The sequence below is a fragment of the Oxyura jamaicensis genome, chromosome 3 (genome assembly GCF_011077185.1).
Source record: "Oxyura jamaicensis isolate SHBP4307 breed ruddy duck chromosome 3, BPBGC_Ojam_1.0, whole genome shotgun sequence".
Taxonomy (NCBI): Eukaryota; Metazoa; Chordata; class Aves; order Anseriformes; family Anatidae; genus Oxyura; species Oxyura jamaicensis.
The window spans coordinates 107404091-107430681 of NC_048895.1; the positions used below are offsets into that span (position 1 = coordinate 107404091).

General features: G+C 37.3%; 1 long non-coding RNA gene across 1 annotated transcript; it reads right to left on the reverse strand.

The window, feature by feature from the left end:
- Positions 1–4650: 4650 nt before the first annotated feature.
- On the reverse strand, positions 4651–23722 carry LOC118165133. Its single transcript, XR_004749895.1, has 2 exons — positions 23630–23722; positions 4651–4913 (listed from the first exon to the last, which is right to left on the reverse strand). It is a non-coding gene; the product is annotated as an uncharacterized LOC118165133 (long non-coding RNA).
- Between the last annotated feature and the right edge of the window lie 2869 nt (positions 23723–26591).

Below are 26591 nucleotides of genomic sequence, written 5' to 3' on the forward strand. Positions count from 1 at the left end.
TACTGCTTGATGCCAGTTTTACTCATGCTTTGTTCAGCTTTCTAAAGTATTTTTACCAGGAATCCAAAAATGTTTTGTTTTGTCACAAACCATCTTTTTATGCTTTGTTTTAAAACTCTGTAAGTTATTTGATGAAAGTTTAGTAGATGCACTTTTATTGTTAAATGCCATCCAAAATTATAGAAGTGGAGTAAAAGTATTGCTTTTGTTTAGAAAACTGCAAGTGGAAGGATGCAAATGCATGAAAATAGTAGATACATACTGGCAGCATTATAAATTGAAAAAAAAAAAATAAAAGAAAAAAAAAAGAAAAAAAAGGAAAATGGGGCAAATACTGTGATTTGAACTTATCAGTGACAGTACAATGCAGACAGCTCCCACAGCCATGAACATTACAGGTTGCAGCTGTTTTTGACTGGGTTTTCTTCTTGATGACCCTTCAGGAATCTGAAAAGTTGGAAGCAATATTGTTGCAGCAATAGTCTTATAAGTGTTGGAGGGATCTGAGTCGGGCACTGTTGTGGTCTGTGCCCTGTGAGGAAAAGCTGTGCTTTGGGTCCCTGAGGTCTTTGCTTTTCCAGTCTGATGACTACTTGGATGCTGAAGGATCCCAAAATGGAGCCACCTGAGGCACAGGACAGGGTCGAGGAAAGGAGAGTGGTAAGAAAGCTTCAGTGTAGCACGTTTTCCATAAGGGCTGCTTGTCTTTTCAGAATCATATTAATCTCCCTGTCCTTTCCCACCTACTTCTGGGTTATTGCAAGGTTTCTCTCTGTCAACTCCCTGCTCATGGAAAGACAGTTCTCTGCCAGTTCCCGGGCTGTATTTTCACGTTTAGCTGGAGTTTTGAAAAGTTGTGAGTTCTCCAACCATTTCCTCACCCTCAGATTTTGCAAGACACTTTGATAAGGGAAATGTCTCTGAAAGCTGCTTTGTTAAATTCTGCTTACAGTTCAAAAAGTAACCAATTTTTCCCCAGTTTCTATCACAAATAAACAATTCTCTCCTTAAGACGTCATCATCATAATCTCTTGTCAGCCTCAGGAGGCTGAAGGTGGTAAGTCCTTTCCAACCTATGTTCATATGCCTTAAAGTCCTGTTGCAATGAACTCTCTTTGTGTTCCAAAGGTCTCTGCAGTGAGCAGCCAAATGTTTTGAGTTGTTGGCCTGATGTTTTTCCTATTGGTTACTGTCACAGCAGTGGATTGGCAAGCATAGACACCAACGTTATCTTTATGTGCAGGAAATGTAGAGGTAGGATGAGGGCAAGACTATTTAGCCAAACAGGGATGCATGCACTAGTTGTTCTGAGCAGATAAGTTACTAATAGCATTGACATCTCTGCTGTTATAAGCCAGTTATGGTATTTGAGGATTTGTTGCTGATCCATGGGCTCAGAAAATATAGAAAATGACTTCTTAGGAGGCCTAGGGGGACCAAAGCAAGATATTTTCTGTTGCTATTTGCCTGCTTTTTGAATGACTGTGAAAGTTTATCTAGTTATTCTGGTACAGGTGGAAGCGCTATGTTACAATGTTAACTAAGCTTACATGCCCATTTTCTAGATTTTTCAGACATGGACAAGGTTTATGGTGAAATATATAAAGTTTGGAAATTATTGCTTGGGCCAGCTGCAATTAATATGACTCAAATACATCGTTGCCTAGTACTGGTAATATAAGAAAAACTCTAATTGATTGCTACAGGATGGACTTGGAAAACACCTCCAACATACCTTCTTTAAAAACACTTAATGAAAGCCACAACTGTAAAGGTATTTATGTTGTATCTGAAGCTTTGGAGAGGAGCAGGGCAATGGAGGCAGAAAATCCTGCAGTAAGAGGTGGAGAGGGAGAAAAGCACCAGGTGTTTAGCAGTGGGAGGAGAACTGTGAAATGTCAGTTTCTGCACCAGGGGAGTTATAACATTCTCAAATGAGGGCACATAAAAAGGAAGATGTGAGGAGGGTTGTAAGCAGAGTGACAGGGAAGGGGTGGGAAGGTATGGAAATAAGGAGGACTAAGAAGCATAAGAATATAATGTAATTAACAGCAATGTCTCAGGTACTGTCCAATCATTATAGACAAGGAGCTGTAAGATTTTTTTGAGTATGCAAGGAGAGCATGACATTGGTGACTGGTCCCAGCCATACTCCCAAAATTCAGGAGTCTGTAACCATTTTGCTGGGAAGTCCCGGTGTTAACTCTGGCTTTCTGGACTAAATCCAGCAAGAAACATCTGTGTTTCAACCTATCTGTGTTTAATATTTAACTGTGAATTTTACAGGTATTTGAATTTATAATCAAATATTTACAAGTCATAGACATTATGTAATACTTAATGCACAGTAATAAGTAATGAAGATAGCAGCATCCAACAAGGATAATCTAGGTAGGCTATTTGAAATTCATGGTGATACAGTCTGGGAAGTCAGAATTTGTCTTAATCTTACATTATGATAACTAATATAGAGATGTTGATGACAATCTCCACTCTATTTCCAGAGTGCATTCTTGCCAAAATGTCACTTGCTGTTTATTGGAGAAGCCCATGCATTGGGAATGTAAGATAAAGTCAAACAATGCCATAGTTCACTGGGATTTTTGTCCATGCAAGAGCCAGACTAAGCGATGTACTGCTTGACCTTCAGTTGTTGGAAGCAAAAGACATAAGGACATAAAGTGTGTGAAAAAGTCCATCTGTCAGCTACAACATTACTTAATTTTATTCTAGGAAACCTTTCCTATATAAAAAACAAACAAACAAACAAACAAAAATGTTCAGAGTAGCAAGAAGGAGTTTTCTCTTGTGTACTGGGAACTTTTATGAAGAATGACTGGGTGCAATAGTCTTTTGTTTTCCTTTGCATAATATGTGATATCATGTATAATTCTTTCCCCCCCGTGTTTTAACTGTTTTTTCTTGTGTGACAGGCTCTCCAGTTAAGTGCTAGATATTGATATTCAGTTCAAAAAAAGGATATTTTTTTTTCACTCTTCTGAGATGGGCTGTAGGCTAACTCCATTGTAGTGAGTGCTCCTGATATGAACAGGTATCCAGATCCTACAGGCTGAGGTCTCTTAAAGACAGAGATTATTCTCCCCTGCCAGGCTCACAGATGCTCTTTAGAAACAGAAATCAGAGGAAAGTCTTGATTTTTCTATGCACTATGTAATATGTAGATCCTGGCACTTATTCTTGGGACTGCACTACTCCCACCATGCTGGCATTTCCTCATCTTTATTCTGAAGCACCTTCTATGGGCATCTCACACTCTATTGTTGCCTTTTTCTACGGTTCCAGCCATGGAAGCATGTTCTTGCAACAGCAACAAAAGATTTTTTGACCTAGCAAGCAGAGTATAAAGTATTTGCAGTGAGAGGACAGAATTACACTTGCTCGTTCCCCATTTTTGCATATTGCTTGGATTTCTAAACTTCTTCTGTTTTGCATATTATGAGAAAGCATAGGTGAACTTTAAAAGAGATTCCTGCAGACAAAGTGAAATCATGTATTGCTGTATCCTGTCGACAAAATGAAGGTATCTGAGTCTTAGAAAAATATCCACAGAAACACCCTTACCTCCTAAACATTCATGTAGGGTCATGCAGGAGAGTAAGAAACTGAAGCCACACCTTCCCAGCAATGCCCTGGCCAGTGGGGCCCCTTTGGAGTTAGGTGTTCCAAGCTCTACTTTTCCTGTCATCTGCTTTCCACTTTTGACCATGATCTCACTTGCTTCTCTGAGTTCTTACCAGGCACCCAAACTTAATTTGGTCTCTGATGAAAAAGTATGGAGGCAATGGGCACTTCTGTTATATAACTGGTGATAAGACTAGAGAGAATGGCCTCAAATTGTGCCAGGGGAGGTTTACATTGGAAATTAGGAGAAATTTCTTCTCAGAACGAGCAGTCAGGCATTGGGACGGGTTACCCAGGGAGGTGGTGGAGTCACCATCCCTGCAGGTGTTCAAGGTTGGACATGGTGCTTAGGGACATGATTTAGTGGGTGACATTGGTGGTAGGGGGATGGTTGGACCAGATGATCTTGGAGGACTTATCTGACCTTAATGATTCTATGATTATTAAATTATTATGATACTGCTGAAAGAAGATTATGTATACCATGTTATACTCCATGACTACAGTCTGATAAAGGTCATTTTATAAACAATAACATTTAAACATAATTTTGAATTTTGAATTGTGTAGATATTAATACAGGCTGGGGAGAAGATTCTCTCTTGTGTAGTAATAACATAAATAATTTTGTGGTACAATATGTGCCTAGGGCTCTTCAGTGATATTTTGATGAAAATAGCAGTAATGTCACTGTAATTCAGGGTGACACTGTAGTCTAGGATGAAGATAGGAAACATTTTAACAGAGGAAGACAGCTAAGGAAAGCTAGACACATGCATTGTTATGAAGAAAATATTCCCATCCTAGCTAAATACACAACAGCAATTTAAATACCTCCCACCACAAAGGAAAAAAAAAGAAACAAATAAACTAAACAACTGGTAAACAAGCAAGAATGCAGTAGGTGGGGCAAGAAAAATTAGGAAAGGAAGACTTTTTTCCAGAGCATCACTTTGTAGCAGGGTAGTACAATCTAGAGAACATAACATAATTTTGGAATTCTTTGGATTATTATATGTTCAACACATATCTTTATTCTTAAGGAGACAGCAGTAGTAAATATTAGGAATCCATGAATCCAGGTAATGCTTGGATAAAATCTATCAGAGGAAATAATGTAAACTTTTTATTATTTGTTTATTTTAATCATAATAGCAAGGGCTCTATAGAGAGAGATGAATTTTTTCATGTAGAATGATCCAGAACAGAGACTCCTGAGAAGGTTGGTGGAGACCACAGGACGTGCCACAGTGCTGCTCTCTGGTGTACAACTGGGGAACAGCAAAAAGAGGGGATGAGACATGGAAGAACAAAGTTATATGCATGCGAACACAGATTTATTTATTTATTTATTTATTTTGCTCTCTTCCAGAATACTTCACAGTTGTCATAACTGGAAAGCCTTGTAAATAATGTGTGTTTCCCAGTTTATTCGCACTGTAAGGTTTAAGGCTGATAATGGAGGAAAATAAGTCCTAATGGATAAGTCTCTTCTAGAATTCCTTCTAGAATTTCTTCTAGATTTCAGAAGAATCCTCTGCTAGGCTCGCTCCAAACACTGATCTATTGGAGACTGTAAACTGGAAGTTCAATCCATGACTGTGAAGCCATCAGGCATTCCTTATTACAATGGAAATGGCAAAGGAACTTTGCTCTATTGATGCTTATCTCATAAGGAAGGTTAACATTATTTTTTTTTTCCTTTAACCCAATACTACTAAAGTTCCATTCATTACAGTGAAGTCCGTATTTTGGTCTGGGGTATTCCCACAGGCTGGTTATTAAGGGGGATAATAATGAAGCTGCTGTGACTGTATAAAACATTCCCTTCTTTATGTCCTGTTATTATGGGTGACCTGTTTGGTGATAAACTAGAATTGATTGATACAGCAGTGCAGTAAGGATTAAGAAGAAGGGCATAGGGTGGCAGGCAGGCTGAAGTAAGAAGACGTTTCTAGACTCAGACAAGCCTATAAGGGGTCGCATGACCTAAACATGATCGAAAGGAATGCACCAATCAGAAGCCTGTAACCATGCATGCTAGCCTCGTGCAACATGTGTGGCTGGCTCAGAAAAATATATAAGATCCGGCATTGAAACAATAAAGGGTATCCATTTCTAGACTATCCTGGAGTCCCTGTCTTCATTCCCTTCATGTCATAAAACCATGATACAATTAATCTGTTAGTATATCTGCATGGATGCATAACTGTTGTCTTCCCAGAGTATGAATAGGAGACAGACCAACCAACATGTGTCCTAGGTTGTCCAGCATCACAAAGAGCATCCCCCCAGAATAAGTGAATTAAGTTCATTCTGAATTATATTTCAGTACAGTACTTGCATGTGCAACAACTTGCACATGCAACAACATCCTTTTTTTTTTTTTTATCATCTTTTTTTCTTTTTTTTTTTTTTTTTTTTCCCAGCAACTACCTCATCTTTGTGTAACCAGTGTCTGTAATCCTCAAGTCCATGTTACAGTTACTCAGGTGTCTCCACTTTGGTTCTCAGCTCCCAGCTACCTCAGTTCTGGCAGCACGGAGCAACTCAGTGGTTAAATCATCCCTCACAAGTCACAAATTAAGGACTTTTTTATCCCAATCTGCTGTCAACACACAGCCTACAGATTAGGCTTCAGGAAAAATGTGGTCATTCCCTGCTTTTTATCCAACATGAGCATCATCTGAGCCCTCACAAAGGATGTGGAGGCCCATGGAAGCAGTATCCCAGCCACCAAGTCTTAGTTTTTTTGTAGGCTATATGAAGCACCTATGTAGAAGGGTTGAGGGGGTGGATGGGGAGCTACTCTGTGTAAAAACTATTCAGGTAAAGCACAAGCTAAAACAGCTAACTGAATCAAAATGAGCATGAGAGGATTCTCCGGGAAGGGTTATTTTTAGCTTTTTTCTGAATTGTAATAAGTATTCACTGGCTTCAAATACTCCCTTCCTCCCACTCAGTGATGCTATGGGGCCATATTTGATCCTTCTAAACAGCCTCGTCAGGAAAAAAAAAAAAAAAAAAAGAAAAGAAAAGAAAAGGTCTTGAACAGTGATAACCTTGATCCCAAACAATTATTGTAACCAATGTGTTGTCAGTAGTGACAAATGAAGAGAAAATTATATTTTTTTCAGCTGTGAAAAAAATACTGGTCTAATTCAATGTTGAGTTGAGTCCTGTGTCCCTCACTCTGCAGTTGCATTTAGAAGTTTAAATCTTATATAGAGGGGTGTTTTGGTGTCAGGGGAGTAGGATTTTAGACATGTTGACACATCTGCTTTGTTTATACATTTTATATTAGCTACACCAGTCAGTTTTCTTTTAAGTTACTTGGATTTAATGAATCATTCTAATCCTGTGAAGCTTTGCATCTCCCTCCCTTTCTTGTTCTGAACAAGGACGAAGGAACTGAAAACAGTAGATTCTGCTATGGAAATCACCACTCCCCCTGTCAGGTATGAGCTGTTTTTTGCAGCATCCTCAAAGGCTGGAGGAAGGTGAGATTTACAGAACTGTGGAACTGAACTGTCTTTTCAATAGTGCATGCCAGTGTTATTTCTGTAAACCCATTTTCCTTCACTGAGGAGAATTCTTTTCTGTCTCCCTATAAATATTTTGCTGTCATACTAGACTGTATTTAAGTAAGAATTCTAGATGATCCTGGATAGAGCTTGGCAGGAGGAATCTGGATTTGGCAAACTCAGAATGACTATAGAGTAAATCAGAGAGAGAAAACTCTTTTCTAGTCAGATCTTACTTGTTTCCCCATGACAAGGTAATGCGTAACTTCTTTTCAATAAAGCAACAAAAAAAAAAAAAAAAAAAAAAGCAAAAATTACAAAAAAGAATAAAAAAAACAAAACAAAACAAAAAAAAAAAAACATTTTTTTTTCTCTCTTTCTTTCTTTCTTTCTTTCTTTCTTTCTTTCTTTCTTTCTTTCTTTCTTTCTTTCTTTCTCTTTCTCTCTTTCTTTCCTTCTCTTTCTCTCTTTCTAGCCACTGTTGTTGCCTAGGCACCGGCAGGCCACACATTTCAGTCTACTGCATTGCTGCTCTGACGAGCTTATGAAGTTCAAATGGATCAAGGCACCAAAAGGTGCTCCACAGCATAAATATTTTCTGCAGAAGGAACTTCAGAAGTTGCTCACAGACTGAGTTCTATAGCTCTTCTGTGGGTTTCTAGAAGCCTGGATACTCCATTTTTCTGTGATTCACTGTTTCCATAACACAGGGTGCTGAAAAGTAACAGTTACAGCAGTGATTTGTATTTACGTAGTTCGGAGGGTACTAGGTCTGTGAGAGGGACTGACAAAGAATTGTAGATGAACTGATTTTTCGGTATCTGTAAAGTTGGGATATTTGGCACTTACTAAGGGTGAATATTCCATATTGAGAATTCAAAACTTTCTGTAATTCTTAAATATATGAATTGAAATTTTGACACCTGCCATGTAAAGCACAAGTGTGTGGAAAAGGCTCACAGGCATAATCATTATTTTTTTTTTTTAGTTTTAGTTTTTTATTATTATTATTATTTGAACATTCATATGACTTTTCCAAATAATTTCTCTTTGACTTTTATATATTGTTATACCAGGTGGCAAAATGCAATTGAATAAACTGTGTAGTACCTTGTCATGTAATGGGAAAGCATGAAATATTTAGCAATATATCCAATAAATTCTATACCTATCACCTCCTGATTTTGAAAGGGTTGTTTACTAGACTATCTGGGCTGGATTTGTTTTTTCTCTCTGGAGAGGATTCATGGGATCTGTCTTTATTATGTGCAGCATTCTCTCATGCCAGGATACTTTTGTATGGTTTTATCAAGAGTGACAGTGATTTATTCAAAGAAAAATTCCAGCCTACATTTGTGGTGGATTTGGCAATCCTCTCTTTTCCAAACTCACCTTATACTCCAAGAACCAGGACTTAGGTTTAAGAGGCTCTGCAGCTGTTTGGCATTTGATATTGAGAGCTTATTATTATTAGCGATTTGTGATTTCTAACCAGTCAGATCACTCATTTCTCTAAACATTTTTTACTTTATTTTTTTCACAGGGAATGTAAAACTTTCCTCCTTTAAAGTCCAGTTGAGGGAGGTGAAGACATTTATTTTTCAAATGTTAATAAAATGAACTTTATATTATTATTTCAATGGCTGATTAAAAATATTATTTATACCATACGAGTGCTTCTATGCATATTATAGGGTGTTTCATTTGTGATCCAGTTGAGATAGAACAGCTTCATTTCATTTCACGTCCTACAGCATGAACCAAAATTAGTCACAGAACCCTATGTAATATAAACACCAGTACCTCCGGGTAACGTATACATTTATGGTTTTCTATTATATAGAATAGAGAGATTTGTGTTTGCAAGGATTCAGGAAAGTCCTGTGGCTTGTACTAAGCAGGAGGTCAAAATAACTGATCACAGTGGTCTCCTTGGTCTTATACTCAATGAGCCTATAGTGAATTATACCATGTATAACTCATGCAGCTTCCATTCCACTAACTCTAGTGGTAGTGAACCCACTTACACTGGGGGATGACTTTACCTAATATTCTCTCTTTCTCTCTATTTACCAAAATGAGCAAGTAAATCTTACTAATTCAATTAACGTGGACAGGTTCTGAGCATACCTCTCCATAGATTTTGCTAATGTAAATCAACAGTTTTGTTCTGGTCTTGCAGAACAGCCTCCATGTGCAAAACTGTGTCATGCTGAGCATTGACCATAAAGCACTGAAGTAATGGAACCATGCAACTGAACAGAGGTGAGCAAGCTCAGTTTTCTAAGTAAGCATGTGTATAGTACTAACACTATAGGGTATCAGCTGTGTTATTTGAAATCACATCTAATTCCAACTTTTTTCTAGATATGGATCTGAAGTCATAGAGGGACGTGTTTCCTTTGCCACATACTTCCTTGGAATATGCTTATTCTGGAGCCTTCAGTTGGTAGTGGGGTCAACTTCTTAGGCCAACAGTCTTAGTTTGCCTCAGTCTGGACTAGTACTTGGAAATAGTAACTGCTGCAGCTAATTACAGTATTAGCTCTTTCAGTAATTGCTCTTGCACACATCTTTCATCTGGAAAACTTTCAGTAACTATGTGAATGTTACTGAAGTATGAAGACTCCTGAGACATTGGGGAACATTAAATTAAGTATTCTGCAGGTAAGTATTGCAGACCATAAGGTTATGCATAAATCTGACCAGTTTCAACTCCCAGTCTCTTGCCATAACCAATAAACAGTTTTATTAAAAAGTATTTTCTGTTGCATTTACTTTACTGCAATGTTGCTGAAATCAGTAAGCTTTCACTGGGACTTTTTTTGGTTAGTTGTATAAGCTAGTCCAAAACAATGATTGTTCTGTTAAACACCCTTAGCTGTGCTAAAAAGGAGATATTCTATCTGTTTCTTTGGTTTCTTGCCTTCTTTTCCAGGACTCTCTGTTCTATATAATGCAGAGGTGCTTCCAAGATGAGTCTCACACTCAGAGATGCTCATGGTGCTCCCAGTTTACCGCCAGTGGGCCTTTGGCCAGTCATCCCAGCCCACAGAACTGGCAGAGTATGCTCAGAGCTTTTGGCCAGGAACCTAGAGCCATTCACAATGCAGAAAAATAGTTCTTAAGATATAGTGATCTTGCCCCTGAAACTGAGGAATGGTTTCAGCACCATGCTTGTGAGAAATAATTCTCATTTGTATCAAAAAGTCTTCTTGCTAAAACCAATTAAATTATGGCTGGAATGTGGCTTGTATCAACTGTTCAAAGACAGCTTAGTGTGACTCATTAGGTACGGTCTGGGAATCCAGCAAACTGATTTCTACTACTGGCATATGAATGTCCATGAGAAAAAATAATCAGCTCCTGTGTCTGTCCAAAGTGGGTAATTACACGGACTCCATTTATAAAGCACCTTGAGATCTCAGAGTACTAGTCTAACAGCTGGGTGTTATTATTATTCTGTACAATTGATGTTATACATTTTATCCATGGCAATGGTATATCTGAATGAGTTCCAAAGGTAAAAATAAACATTGTGGTTATTAAACATTATTTCTTCCATAAAGAGAGGTATATATTTATTTTTCATTCAGTATTAACAAATACTAGCAAATTCTGTTTGGAAAGATATGCAGAAAGGAAAGTGCAGGGAAGAAGGTTGGATTTGGTGTGAATTGTATAGTTCCCACTGGAATGAATTGTGTCATTTTGATTTATAGATCTTACATTATGTAGATAAATGTTATTGATTCAAAGGTTTCCAGAGAAAGGAGCTCTTAATAACAGTTAATATCTTGGTGGGGAAAGAATGCATCACAAACATTAATCTCTGTAGACGAAAAGAGAAATAGAGCTTTATCTTTTAGGCATTATTAATAAATGCTTAATATCGTGTAGAAGACACCAGACTTCAAGAACTGATGTGTTTGGAACTGGCTGGTAGGAAAGCTTGACATTTGATTAAAGACATCTGCAAACTACTTTCCTCCTGCAATATGAAAACTAAAAAGGTTTACCTGAGGCTGCAGGCCAGTGGTTTGGCAGGTTTTTAATTACTATTAAATTAGTAACAATGATATGTTTATTCTCTTGTTTTACTATATTGTTTCAGCATCAGTTTTAAAGATTCCTAGAAACACTGTTTGATGAGTCACCTCCACTTCTACATCCATTAGGCTTGATCAAGCAAGTCTTGAAGTACATGATATTCCTTGTGATGCATCTGATTTCTCTGAATAGTGGTTGCACTTATGCAGTCTATCTTATACCATGAAAATTCATGATGTTACAGACATAGCTTTACAGAAAGTCTGTGAAGAAAGGATGAGGAACTGACTCAGAGAGGCTGTTTCTCTTGCTAAATGCATTTACCCTAGGGAGTGATTCAAGCCCAAGTGGTACATAATGGTCACATCCAGACAGTTCTTCCAGACCAGACTGGCCATATCCTCACAAGATAGCACTTGGCAATGGGTCTTCTTTAGCTCTGTATGGTATTTCTGTGGTCCTGAAACATGACTATTTGAAAACTTTTATCAGTTTATAGTGTTAAAAATAATTTGTGGGGGGTCCTGCACCCTACTACTTTCAGGTTGGAAATCAGGAGAAATTTCTTCTCAGAAAGAGTGGTCAGGCATTGGAATGGGTTGTCCAGGGAGGTGGTGGAGTCATCATCCCTGGGGGTGTTCAAGTAAAGGTTGGACGTGGTGCATAGGGACATGGTTTAGTGGGTGACATTGGTGGTAGGGGGATTGTTGGACCAGATGATTTTGGAGGTCTTTTCCACCTTTAATGATTCTATGATTCTACTAGAATAATACTTTCATGGCATGAGACAGACCTTATGTGTTGTATATCTTACTGTGTGAGAGCATATGGGAAAGCTTGAAGGTGCTGACCCTGCCTGAAGAGGGTTAGAGGGCAACAAAACATAAAGAGATCCAAGCCTGTTCTGCTGACTGGGAGCAATCTGGTAAGGAAAATATCCCCAGAAATTCACTTGATGGTTTCTAAGGAAGATAATTAGATACAAAGAGATAATGGTAAAAGAGTGATGCTAAAGCACCAAGTTGTTCCTCGTTTCTTCTGCTACACAAATGTGGCTGCTTTTTACTTCTTACTGCTGATGTCTGATGTGTCAAACACCAAGAACTGTCTCCATAAACAGTTAGTTTGGAAGACAACATATGTGTGGTCAAGCTTTGTCTCTGAAAAGTTCTTTTGATGTACAGCTAAAGCAGGGAGCAGGAATCAGCAGCTGCAAGTGGGAGAGCAGAAGGGGGAGATCCAGATTCTATAGATTTATTTATTTAAATAAAATTATCTGCTTCAGAATTGCAGTCAGCTCTGTCAGATGTGCAATTCGCACTATGTGAGTAAAGGCTCAAGTGATGATACTTGTTTAGATTACAGACTATTGTTATTTCTGCCACTACAGGGGAGACTGGCTTCTCCCATTTCCCTTACTCTACCAGTAAGGAAAATCCAGCCAGATTCACCCAGATTCATCCAGTCTACAGCAGAATGAAAATTGCAGGGACAATTTCTGTGAAAAAATCAAATATTGTTCCAATTCATCCTTAGGTATAGTACACAGGATGCAATACAGAGGTTTAATAAAAAATAAAAATAAAATAATAATAAAAATGTGGTGTTCCATCTCAGAATACCACAAAACACAATGAGCACTATTTAGCTTGAACAATTAAGTAGATCTGCCTATATATGTCACCATTGACACAGGTTGAACCTCAGTCTATCTAACCATATGGGTATCATAAAGGCTTACTATTTTCAAATTATTATACCTTGGTTTTAGTCATCTAACTCCATGAATTAGTTAATATCAATTTAAACCTTATATGGGATAGACTCTGTTCTGCATGCAGCAGCTGAGAGTGAGCCCTGCCTCTTCAGCTTCTGGCTTTTGCTGGAGGATTTCCATTTTGTTTTCGGAGCTCTGAGATCCCACTCTTTGGTGCTTTAATATTTCTATGAACTGTGCATGGAGTCTGGGCAGAACATTTTTGTCTTGTGATTTTGTGAGCTGGAAAATAACTGAAAACAAAGCTTTACAGCACTGAGAGTTTACCTGTGAGGCCTACTGTAGCACTGTAATATACCCTCAAGTGACAGGCAATCAGTCTAGAGAGCATTTACTGTGTAACCAGAAATATACCCTTCCATGCCAGAGGATTGGCATGGGTTTTTCTCCTATGACTAGTCATGCTTCCTCAGGGACTCATGGCCTCCATGAAGGAGAGCATGGTTCCCATCAGCACAGAGGCTAACTGATGAGCAGGGAAGTTTCTCATACTGCCTCTTAACTGGTGTGCTTTCAGTACAATGGTCAAGAACGTATGGTTAATTTACAGCTGAAAGTACATGAAGAATACTTAGACGTGAGAGCAACCTTAGCAAGTTTCTCATCCATCCATGGCTCTCAAATGAGAATAGAAACCTGCCCTGTAAGCACATCTAATCCACTTCTAGGAACTCATTTAAGGTCCTATGTTTGCCTTTGCCCCAGAGCAGATGTGTAGTGCTTAGACAGTTGGTTACAGATGTAAAGCAACTTCAGAAACCACCAGCTCCAAGTCAAGCAGGCCTCTGGCTGCAGCAGCATCCTTGGCATTAGTACACTATCCCTATTAATGTGTCTTGAGAGAAATAAAAGCATGAGTGAGCTAGTACTGGGACATCTATACACCTTACCTTTTTAGTCTACTAGTCTGATTCTCAAATGCCTCTTCAGATATAGTTCTGGTGAATTCTTTGTTGGGTTGTACTATTTTTTTTTTTTTTCATGTTGCCCAATCTGCAGACTATAGAATGCACATGGTTATCTGGACAAATCACTCACCCAGTGATCTTGTCCTGACCACCTGTTTTTTGACATGAAGTAAGCCTGAAATAAGTAGACATTCACATATATACATATATCGTAATCCTAATGTTTCAATAAAACATTAGATTAGTGCATATATACTGTAAAACTTTGTTTATTCTAAGGAATAAGGAGAATGATATTCCACAATGTGGTCTCCTCAGTGGGAAGAACTAGTAAAAGTGTAAAGGAGCAAACTTAACAGCAGTTTCTTTTAAATAATGACACCACATTTAACTCAAAAGTTTCTCCATTCCTCTACAGTATAGCAGTTTGTGAAATCCACTTATGATAATGACACCTGAAAACTTGCTTGCCAGCAAAAAATAGATATTCCATTTTTTAAAATATGAATTAGAATAAAATTATTTTTGGATTTTTTATTAACAGACCTAGAAGCTGCAGTAGCTTATTCTTCCAAAGATTCAGATATATCTGAGGTATCAGAACTGGTGGATAAAGGAGCAGTTTGGTTTACATTTTCTTTCCATTCTGCTACTACATAGATCTTTAGAGAGCTGAGTCCCACTGTTTCTGCAAAGTGATATTATCCTTACAGCTACTTGTGTCAGCCAAACCATATGGACCATGCATTTGAAGACTGACCTTTGTTCGGGTTATATTTTCACAAAATTTAAAAAACAACAGGATCATTTTCTTTTGTTTATCTATTCCCTTGTTCAAATAAAAGAAGTTGAAATAATATGAAACATGTCGAGTTTTGCTATCAGTTGGACTAACTTACATAGCCATAGAACTATTCTAAGTATTTAGAGCCTTTAATTAGTATGTTTTCATAAACGGACATTTCTAATCTCTTTGGACTTTCAAGCAGATGTTTTTGAATTAAAATCATTCTATTTCAGAAAACATCACTGGGTTTATTATAATATTTAAATATTACATTCCTTTTGATCACAGTATTGTGACATACCTCAGACATCTTCATTGTTTGTGCTATTTCTTGAGAGCACCAGTGAAAGATGATATCATGTTGGCTGTGAATCAACTAGTTATGCTGGGCACTGGTCTATGTTAGGCAGTGTTTATTAAAATCAACACCATAAACAATTTAAAGCTATTATTATTATTACACTGGAGACCTTTAAATTAATTTGTGCTGACAGAAGAACTACGAGCTCTGACCTGTTTCACCAGTTACCTGAGAAAGTAAGGGCAATGTTTCAAATATCATACATAAATTGAATAATTGTATATTTTAAAGTACTTGTTCCAGAAATTATTTTTGACTGAAGAAAGTGTTCAATCAAAATAATATGTGACCAGAAAGCAGGTTCTAGAAACATTTCAAATGGTCTGACCAGATCACTTTGTTTTCAGTCTTTCACATCCATCCTATATGTAACATACTGCACATTATTATAGATATCACATGCTTCATCACCACTGGAATACTGTATTCAGTAGAATTGGTATAACTAGGATGAAAAAGAAGTGTCATTCCTGAGGTACCATTTAAATGCCTTCATTTTTCCAGGAAAAGAAGATCTATTTTCTGTGGATGACAAGAAACATTTTTTTAAAGATCTTTTAAATTTTATTTTTATTAGCTACCATCTCTTGGAAAAAGTCAAAAATCTTATATGATATCTAATATTCAAGATACATGAAAGAAAAATTTTCATCTGACATAAGGTGAAACTAACTCTCTGTCCCAAGCATTCTAAGCCTTCAATAATTCAATAAACTCCTAAGTGTTTGCTTTACTTCATAGCAAATTAGACTTTTGTGTCTGTCCCCTGCTAAATAAGGCTGATGTTCTGAATCTCTAGACTTTTTTGTTTGTTTGTTTGCTTGTATGGGTTTTTGATATTTGTTGTTGTTGTTGTTTGTTTTTGTCTAGTTTAACAGCATTGCCAAAGCTGTAACTTTCAGATTTGGATTCTAGAATGGACAGAATGTTCACAAAATAAATTTAGTCAATGAGGGTATTTCACTAGAATAATTCAGACACTGGCTTACAAATAGAGCAACATCTTCTAAAATGTGAAATCACCAGTGGTATCTGGCCTCTGACACTCATATTTCTGTTTGCCAATGTATTTTATAAAAATATATATTTTATAATTAACTCTTCAAGGCATACAGGATATTACACTTTCTCTCTGAAAATTTGTAAAGGAAGACTTGAATATATTATTTTGTTTTCTGCTCTTTCTAAACTTTAGAAAGACCAGAAGATTTTACTGGAAAATAGGTATACGTATTTAACAAGAAGTTAAACACAAACTTTACTCAAGATGATCATTTTTTGAATCTTTGATAATGGCACATTTTAAGCAGTTGTATTAATGTCCTGAAAACTTCCCAGCATTCAGTTATTCCTCAAGTCCTCATTTCATTACCTCTTCATTCATATATAAGTTTTTAAGGCAACAGAGTCAAACTTTACCAGTCAAAAGTGTGCAGAAAAATGAAAATATATTCTGTGAAATACATTTAACAAAACAAAACAAAACAAAAAAACACCTGCAAGGTGGGTTTCTTTTGCTGGTTACTTTCAGAGGCTCATTATTGAAGAGTTCAGCAGTCATGGCTAATAGATAAAAAATTATTTAATTTCATCTTTGAAATCTCACTGGATGTTGAACTAACATCAAATTCAGGATGAATTCATAGGGAGTACTGAAAAGCAATTTTATAATTTATGAACAGAGAGCAGATCCATCCTTAAAGCATATGTACAAACACATGGCCATGCCCCAGTGCAAATTTCAAACAAACACTACATTTCATAAGAAACAGTCAATTTGCTCATTTCTGGAGAACTGGCAGCCAGTTTGACTTGCTGAAAGATCCAAAAAACATAATTTAAGTACTGTGTTTAAAGTTAATCTAGCTAACAAAAAACAGGGATAAACTTTCCTAGAATAAAATTGTAAATTAGATGTAAATTGACAATAGAAGTGGAACTTTAATGAATTACGGTATTCCCCACTGCTGAGGAAGTTAATTTGATGGTTAATGCCATTCATTTACACATGGGTTTGTTTGCTGACTTCCTCCAGTGCAATGCCACTAGCTACCCTGTTGGTAGTTAGCAGTCAGGAAGGAGGTTTATGTTTTTTGTTTTTAAAAACATCATCTAACAGAATCAAGAACATACACACACAAAATAAATAAAATAAATAAATAAAACACTCTCGGAAAATCAATAGAACTTACACTTCTGAATCCCCCACAGTGAGCAGTGGAAAGCTTTAAGCAGAAAGACTGAAACTTGAGAAAACATTTCTCTAAGGTACATGGAAATGAATCTTCAGTGCTCTAGTGTGGCCTGCCTGGTGCAATGCCACATGGGCATCTGGGGTTTACAGTGAAGTATGCTCAGTGCTTTAGGGTACATCTTGCACAATATTGCAGAGTTGAAAAACAATGAGGAGGAGTTTGACTTTTACAGTCACAAATTCTCAGGCTTTTTCCAAGCCAGTCCAAACCTGCCCATTACCATTTTCTTCCAGCCATTCTATATAAGCTCTTACAATACATGTAACAAAGCCATGACAAAGCCCTTAGCCCTCTCTTGGCAGAGATCAAATCAATAGTACAGCAAATAAGTTACTGAGTCAACAATGTAAACGGATTTCTTACTATATTAAATGCCTGACTATTAACTGTGCCCCTTATTCTATTTCAATCATTTTCAGGCAATGAAGTTCCAACTTGCTTAGCTGCTTGGTTTCCTTAAGGAAAAAACAACAAAAACAACAACAACAACAAAAAGAGTTTATTAATAACTTCATGAATGACTTTGTTCTTTCTACTGTCATCCATGCAGTATTATTTATTGTGCATAGGATGAACAGAAACCTACTGAAACAGAGTTTCAGAATTTTAACAGCAGCAGCTAACAATTATTTATTTTTTTTTTTACAGATGGTAAAATATGTGGTGTTTTTTTGGTTTGTTTGAACAAAATGAAGGGAAGATTGAGAGAGAGGAAAAAGTAAAAAATGAAAAAGAGAAAGAATTTTATTGGAGTCTTATGAAAACAGTTTGCCATGCATATTTTGTTTCAAAATATATTAACTGTAGTCTACCAAGATCAAATCAAAGTACAGCATAAAAAAGAGTGCATGTTTTCTCTGTGCTCGGCAGGATTATTCAGATTTGTTGTTTCATCAGACATTGTTAACATAATAAATTGCACATGTTACACTAACTGGCCTTTGCCAACATTCCCAGATTAGTCTTCAAAGAAACATCTAAATGATCTTCCTCTAAAAAGGGAAGAAAATGCTGAATGTATGGTGCACTAAAAATAACAGAATGGCATCATAAATATCTGCCTGTACATTTTCTTTTGCTAACCCAATCTACCCAGATTCATTGTCGAGGTTCTGAAGAAGCAAACCAACAGGGATGTATTTGCCCAGGAAATATTTGTTTTAAGTGGTCTCACCACCCTGATGAGCTGCAAGATAGCTGAACTAAAATCGACGGTGGCAGAACAAACTTTAGAGAACAAAGGCTTGCCAGATGGGCAGATGCTGAGAAGTATTAGAGTGCTGCTGTAGTGTCTGAACCCCTTGCACAGTGATGAAAGAAACACTGTATGTGTCAATGGAGGTGATGATAATTAAAGCTAATGAAAGTAATAATAAATCCCGACTGTATGTGAGTAACAGTTCTTGCTCTGGCTCACTCCAGCATCAGCTAATGTTTCAAATTATTCCTGAACAGATGCTTTTGGAGGTGAAGGCAGCAATTTAAACTTTTTTTTTTTTTTTTTTTTTTTTTTTTTATGTTCACTCAAGTTGATATTAAAGATTGTTTATAAGTGAAAAAAAAATGCCCTTGTTCATGTTTGCAGGTAGATTTACCTTGGGTGACTGAAGCAGTTATACATGTCATCATTTCCACTCTTTTTGAAGAGTTACTGCCCTATAGCAATTATGGCTGAATATAACAGGAATCCAGTCCAAACCTATCAGAATTCACAGCCCCATCTACAGCAGAAACCTGTGACAGTATCTACTAACAAGCTCACCTGTGAAGCACAACTTGAATATGACATACTCAGCATTCTTTGCTTCACCAGCACCAGTCTCTTGGAGGAGGTGAAAAGAAGTCATAAGACTCACCTTTAGCCCTTGCCTAACCCAAAAGCATTCACCAATCAGAGTCCTTTTTGTTGCCTCCATTTGACAAGAAATTAATTATAGCTATATTTCAAAAGGCACTTCCACACTGTTAAAAAAAAGGGGTTAGTCCTGGCCCCATGACCAAACACTACAGACTAATTTGCATCTACATTAGTTTTGCCTAGCTATCTCTAGCTGGGATGTCTTCACATTTCATAGCATTCAGTACTAGGTCCATGCACAGCTCCATCTGATGACCTTATGGCAAAAATATACAAATGTTATTTTGTACATGATTTTCAGATCAGTGTGACCAAAATGAGATCTGTGTTGCAGTATTTCAATGTGCTTTTACAGCTTTAAACTTAGTTACAAACTCTAAGAATGGGAGCATGCAGAAGAATATAAGGATACACAGATCTTGTCCGCCCTCCTGTCTGGAGACCAGCAAATGTAGAATATGTTAATTATTTCTTGTGTTGCTGTATCAAGGAAAACACATTAAAAAGAGATTTTTCAAAATTCAGGATAGCAGGATAGGAGGTTTTGTTTCCTGCCCAATACCTACAATAATAATAATAATAAATAAAAATAAATTTCTGTATTGTATCTGTACAAATAAATTACATTTATGGGTAATATTTTCACAAAAAAAATACATATGTGATTTAGATACATAAGTGCCACTAGTATGAGTAATCCCCAAAGGAGTAGAGTCATGTCATAAAAGCTGAGGAGTCATTTCACCTAAGCCTAGTCATGAAAAGTTGTACTTGGGTTCTTAATCATCCAAGTGCCCTTTATTTTCAGGGGTGAGGTGCGAAGAGATAAATCTTACTAGGCAGAGCATTAGTTCAAAAGCAGGAATCTATGAGAAATGGGGCAAATGAAAATCAGGAGATGCTTGTCTCTTATTTGAGTATGACTTCATTTAACCTAGGTGACCAGATGAGTCACCAAACCTGATTTCCACGTGTCTTAAAGCGATTAAGAGAAACATGCTTTTAATAATTTTGCTGAAGCTAAAATATCAAGATGTTGTTCTGTGAGGAACTGGGAACTCTTTGACAACACTACTGAATTTAAAAGTGTCAGGAAATGTCCCTGGCCATTATTCCTTGATCATCAGTACCACAAGGCAGTTATTATGGTCTCTGGATGGTTTTGGCCTTTGCCAGCGTTTTCCCAGACAATTCCCAAGTGCAACTGAAGTGTTATGACTTGCCAGGAAACCTTCCGAGAAAGCAGTTTGGATGCAGACACCCTGTTCTGGAAGATAAAGAGTGTTCAAGAGCACAGATGCAGATTGTGATATTCCAGCTGCCCTTAGTGCCAGGGAACATCCCCAGGCACGTTTAAATTACTGATCGCCTTAGAGCAACAGAAGGAAAGCATTGAGAAGAACTAGGGTTGCCTATAAATGGACACGTGCTTGAGTATGACATCCAGTTCTTGTTTCCTCATTTCACAAAAGAGGTAAAAAATTGGATATGATGTGGAGAAGAGCTACAGAAATTATCTGAAACCTTGGAACAGGCCCTTGCAGAAAGAGATTAAAGGGGTTCAGTCTGTTGAGTTTAATAAAAACATCTAGCGATGATTTCAGTGATTACAATGTGTGAGTATCACCACAGGGAGAAAACACAAAGCAGTAACAGCAACACTCTCATCTTACAACAAAAGGCGTAATGAGAGGTGATAGCTGGAAGTGAAAGCCAGACAAACTTAGGCAAGAATCAAAACACACATTTTTAAGAGAGAGGGTGATAACCATTGGAATACGCTGCCAAAGGAAGTGATGGATTCTCCAACTACTGATGGCTTCAGATGTAGACTGGACATCTTGCTAGAAGATAAGCCTTAGCCAAACAGAAATTGCTGGACTTGACACAAGGCTAACTGGTTTAAATTAAATGGCTTGTGTCATTCAGGAAGTCAGACTAAATAATCTAAGGGCCTTTTCTGGCTTTAAAAAATCTATGGATCTATAAAGTGCAACTGTGTAACTGTGAAATCTAGTCCAAGAATAACACATTTTGATAAAATAAGATTTCCATAGTCCAGTGCTAGGTTAGTGGACAAACTTCCAAGTGATCAGACTATAGCTATAAAATTGAAAATGAATAAAGCATGACGACATGGTGATATTAATAACAATACTGATTCTCCATGTGTTTACAGGATTAGTCAATAGAAATTGCAGCAAAGTCAGTGGAATTTTAGTACAATAAAATTAGTAAGAGAAAATATGCTTCAGTTTTCCAGAACAGTCTCTGGATGTCACGGAATTAAATTGAAAAAATCATATCTATTCTGTTAACACTTGGGGGAGGAAGGGGGGCATTTTTTGGCTACGCTCATTCCACTCAATTAAGGAGTGATGGGGCGCCAGCTCAGGCACTGAAATTTGATCATCTACACTGTTTAATACTTAGGGTAGTTCTTGGCACAGTTTTGGCTCCAGCCAACTAACACTTTCCAAAAAAGCTTTTTGCGTCATTCAGGAGTCAGCCTGGACCAAGGACACTCATGGACAAAAGTTTGGATGTACCCATGCCTCTAGAACAGACTATGATAGCATGAAAATTGCCCTACTATCCCATTTAGCTTGTGGATGAAGAAGTAGGTTTTATGCTTAGCAAAACTGATGTGGACAGTGAGTTCAAAAAATCACCTGGTCTTCAGAAAAACAACTGTGTTTTCCATTCCTTCCCCATCTCTGCTACTAAATTATCTGCAGTGTGTGTATTTTAATTTCACTTATGAGTTATATTGGTCTATCTTTCAAAACATCTCAACTCTCCTTAAAATCAAAAAGATACCTTCCAAAAAGACAATTGCAAATTGAATGATAAAATTAACTTTCTGAAGTGACCTACCAGGGTCAGATCCAACTGAAAAACAGAATTACCTACATATAAGGCACAGTCAACACTTAACTTTTAGGTCTTTAGATCTAAGAGTGGAATCCAAAGCCAAAATTAGAGAGCTTTCAGGCACAGAGTTAGGTATTATGGAAAAAAATCACTCAAAACAAACATATTGAGAAGGGAGAAATTGCATAATCTTGAGCATAGAAGACTATCTGAATACCAATCTCTCCATAGAATATAAATAAAAATAACCAAGTGAGCGCATCCATCTACTCATACATTGTGATCAGCTCCTTAATTTTGATTCCCCAAATGAGCATTCATAGCTTTTTCTTTGATATTCCATCAAGAGAAGGCAGTATTTAGCACTAATATAATAATGAAATAGCTAGAGCTAGATTCAGCAGGAATATAAGTTTCATGAGGTCAGGAAGAGACCTTACAGGAACAAATATGGTTATCATCAGGGCAAGGATACTAACCTAGGAATAGATTCCCAATGCTCTGATCCCTGAGCATTGAGGCTACAACTGTTGAATTCAGTGGGCAGAAGCCTGAGTAGAGTCGAATGAAGCCATGAAGACACTGAAAACTCAGATAAGTAAAATGCTTTAAAAATGTAAAGATATAATGAATTTGGTGTATCCCTCTTCTAAACACTGTTCTAATTTTAAACAGTCTATTGTACTGTGCTGTTGATAGCCTTGTGTGAGCCATGTAAGGTTCAGCCAACTCAGCTGCATGATCAGTAAAGAGACAATGCTACCACACACAGGGTTATTTGGATTAGTGAATACCATACGCAAGTAAATCATCTGCCAGATGGCATTGGAAGAAAGCTGCAACTCTCTCACTTTCATTTCCACAGCAGCAAACAATGTTCCATGTTTAAAATAAACTCTTCCAGATGAGTAAAAGATAAACGTTGTGGTGCTTTTTGTTGGTCTTCTCTTTGACTTCAGCCTTTTTTTTTTAAAAAAAAAAAAAAAAATCTGATTGGTTACATTAATGAAAATTCCCAATTTAGACCACCATAGTACAAAGCTGTCCCTCTAGGCAGCATCAAAATTCCAGGCTATTTACTGAACAAAAGGCAAAAATGAAATACAATATTTTCACTCATCAACTTCTGTCAACAGAACCCTTAAAAATGAACACCTACCACATTAAGCCATTTCCTGTCATTTTATGGGTTTTCCATAGTGAAGAACTGTGCTGCTTTGTTGAAACATGGCTGTTTTCACATTTTCTTCTGATGTTTTAACTTTTTTTTTTTTTTTTCTCCCAGATAGCAGGTATCCAGAATTAATCAAGCAAACAAAACCCTCAGAAACTGAAAATAAATAAATAAATAAATATCATAAAACCTTTCTAATTATTCTTTTTGATTTTTTAGGGTTGCATCCCTTGAATCTGTAAGCACATTATCTGTTATTCAGTTCTAATGTCCCATTACCCTAGACATACCTTTGCCTCCGAGATAGAATTAGTTTTTAATATCATTTGATCACTGCATAAAATGTGAAGATATGTTTTTTGAAAGTCTCTGCTTATAGCAAAATTGTATGGACAAATACGTCCATGACGCAGACTTACATGGTTTTACAATGTCTATGGAGATGCATCTGAAACACCTTCAGGCCTCTGAAGATTTCCACCTGGGAAGACTGAAAATTAAACAAAATAATAATTTGATGAAAAGATATCCCACACCAAATAAGTGTCTCTTCCACCTTCTCTTCAAATATGGTCAACACCAGGTGAAGTCTCAAGCAACTTGAACCACTATTGACTTCAAGCGGTTAAAGGATCTCAGCCCTTCAGAACAGCAAATGACTGTCAACTTGCTATGTTTAACCCATGGGTTACACCTACAACTCTGTCTCTAGGGCTCGATGAAGTCTAAAATACTAATCTGTATACACTGGAGAAGATGTTCCTGTCTATGAATGAGTATAAAAAATGATATCAAACCTACTCATTGCAGTGTAAGTAGGTTCTGGGCCTCCACGCATGGCACTTGCCTTTTGGCAGTTGGAGTTCATGACTCCTATCTTGAAACCTCTAGAAAAACCCTGAAATCTCTTGTCTCAGGAGTAGATGGGATTTGTTGAGTGGATGGTCATGCTGTGACTTAGGAGGGGCCCAGGATAATGGTCTAATGTTAAGTAAGGTTGCAAGAAGACTCTGATAAACTGAAATAATATCACTCATCACCAAAAAGCAGTCCAGGTGCCAAACTGACACATGCCCCAACAGCTGCAGAGATGGGATGTCATTTTGGGACAGAAAAACAGATATTCATGGAGAATGTTCAAGGATATTTAATATACATATAACCTTCCTCCTGCCCCTACCTCATAGTTTGCAAAGTATTAACAAATAAAAATAAAAATGCCACACATACACAGAACTGCATAAAGCTTCATTCATCAAGCTTGAAAGAGTCACCATCCAACTGGCTATAAGAGCCCTGCAGCCCAAAGCTAAAGCCAGGAGATCAGAATCAGCAAAACTATTTAAGTGTCTGACTCCCAACACTTTTAGCAGGACTAGGATTTCAGACTGCTTGCTTTGGCCTTGAAGCAATGGCAAGATCTCAGTACCTCGCTAAACTGAATATTATAGACTTCAAGGATGTGGCACCCTTTGAAACTTTCATGGCAAATAAGCTATCGGTTCCTTCCCTATCTTGTTTAATTAAGATTTGGTGCTTTTTTGTTTTATTTTGTTTTGCTTTTACGTTATTTGGAAAGAAATGTGAATATAAATGTAAATGTAAAATGTAAATGTTAAATGTAAAAAGAAAGGGCTTTCAACCTTTTAGGTGGTTTGTGTGCCAGCCTTCCCCAAAATAAGCAATTAGGGAAGCATTCCTTTCTCCATGCTACATAGGTCTTTTGGAATCAATTAAATATTCAAATCTAATGTCTCTGATCTGAATCCAGCTTAAACAGGTGTGAGGTTGCTAGTGGTAGCTAAAGCGGTAAGTAAAAAGTCTAGAGGGAGGTCATCATTTTCTGTTATGAGAAACAGCAGCACTGTTCTGGGACAGATCAAAAATAATAATTCAACTGTGTAGGTCTCCTGGATCTTTTTGCAAGTCAATTACCCTCTAAGTGATTAGTTCGGAAAAAGTTACGTGAAAAAGGGAACAGGCCTCCCATTTTAAAATTATTTGTATGACTCTTGCAAGTTGTTTATTTTCTTTATAGCCTTAGGTGGAAAGAAATTCAGTATGCTTGAAGTGGGAAATATTCACATTTTTAAGCAAAAGCATAATCACACTGCACGCTCCCAGGGCTCAGGCTTTGAAGTCTGTGAAGCATTCACATATTAGGAAACTTAGGCAAACCAGGCAACCACTGAAGAAAGAGAAGAGAGCTTAAATACTTCTGTTTTATTGCATCATGGAAAAACTGATCATTTATCTCATTAAGATGGAGAATTTTTACTGTAGAACTCTTGCTGGGTTTATGAGCTTGACTGCTATAGTGCCTGAAAGAGCAGTGTTGTCCCTTTGCCTGGGGATAGATGTTGGCCTTTATGGCAAGGTAAAGAGAGTAAATTAGTGACAGAATATATATATATATATTATTATTATTTATTTTTATGTACATAAGTCTCTCTTTACTTAAACAGATGTGGTATATAAATTAAATACATGCAACTGCAATTTAGGTTGCTTGCAGAAACCTCATTTATAAGAGCTAAAGAGCTAGCTTGTAGTTAGGGGCTGGGACTAAGAATCAAAAAAAAAAAAAAAAAAAAAAGTTTATTTTCTCAAACTCTTGTTCTAAAGATGAATAAATTATGCTGAAGCAGTTAAAAATGTTCCTCTTAACACACTTGATGCCTGTTTCCCTCAACTATTACATGGAAATGTTTCCTTCCTTCAGCTGTGCCTGCAAGTTTTCCAACTGCAAAAGCAGATAATGGATATGGCAACCTGGATAAAACTCCAGCACCTGAGCTCAACACTCGGACCAAGCCCAATGCCCCACATCTCATCACACACCAAGTCTACACAGGAGGCAGGAGCCCCTGTCACGCCAACAGCCAGCTCTCCTCTCCCATCGGTTCCTTGGTATATTGTTCACAGCTCATCCTGTCAGTCTTTTAAAAACAAGGGATTAAATTGCACCTGCACGTGTCCACACACACAGTCGTGTACACTTTTAAAACAACTCATCTAGAGTAGTTAGTCTGCAATGACGTTGCAGTATGAAATTTGATCACTGAGAAATAGGGCCATGTGCAAGCATTTCTACTCATTGCCTGGATGGGCCTCAGGCTGCAGTGGGGAAAGTTTGCAAATAGGCAAACACGTTAACTGCTATTGTGGCCCTCCGCATCTCAGCTATGGCACCAAAAAGGCATTTCACCTGCAAAAAGCAAAAGGACAAGGGCTGCTTTCTCAGGAGTGACTGTGCCCTGAACGCATCCCAGCCAGTTTTTAAACCACCAGGGCACAGGTGCTGGTCCAGCATCGCTGGTGGACCAAAAATCAAAGGTTCAAATTCTAATAATTTATGCAAGATATATGAAGGTTTGAAAG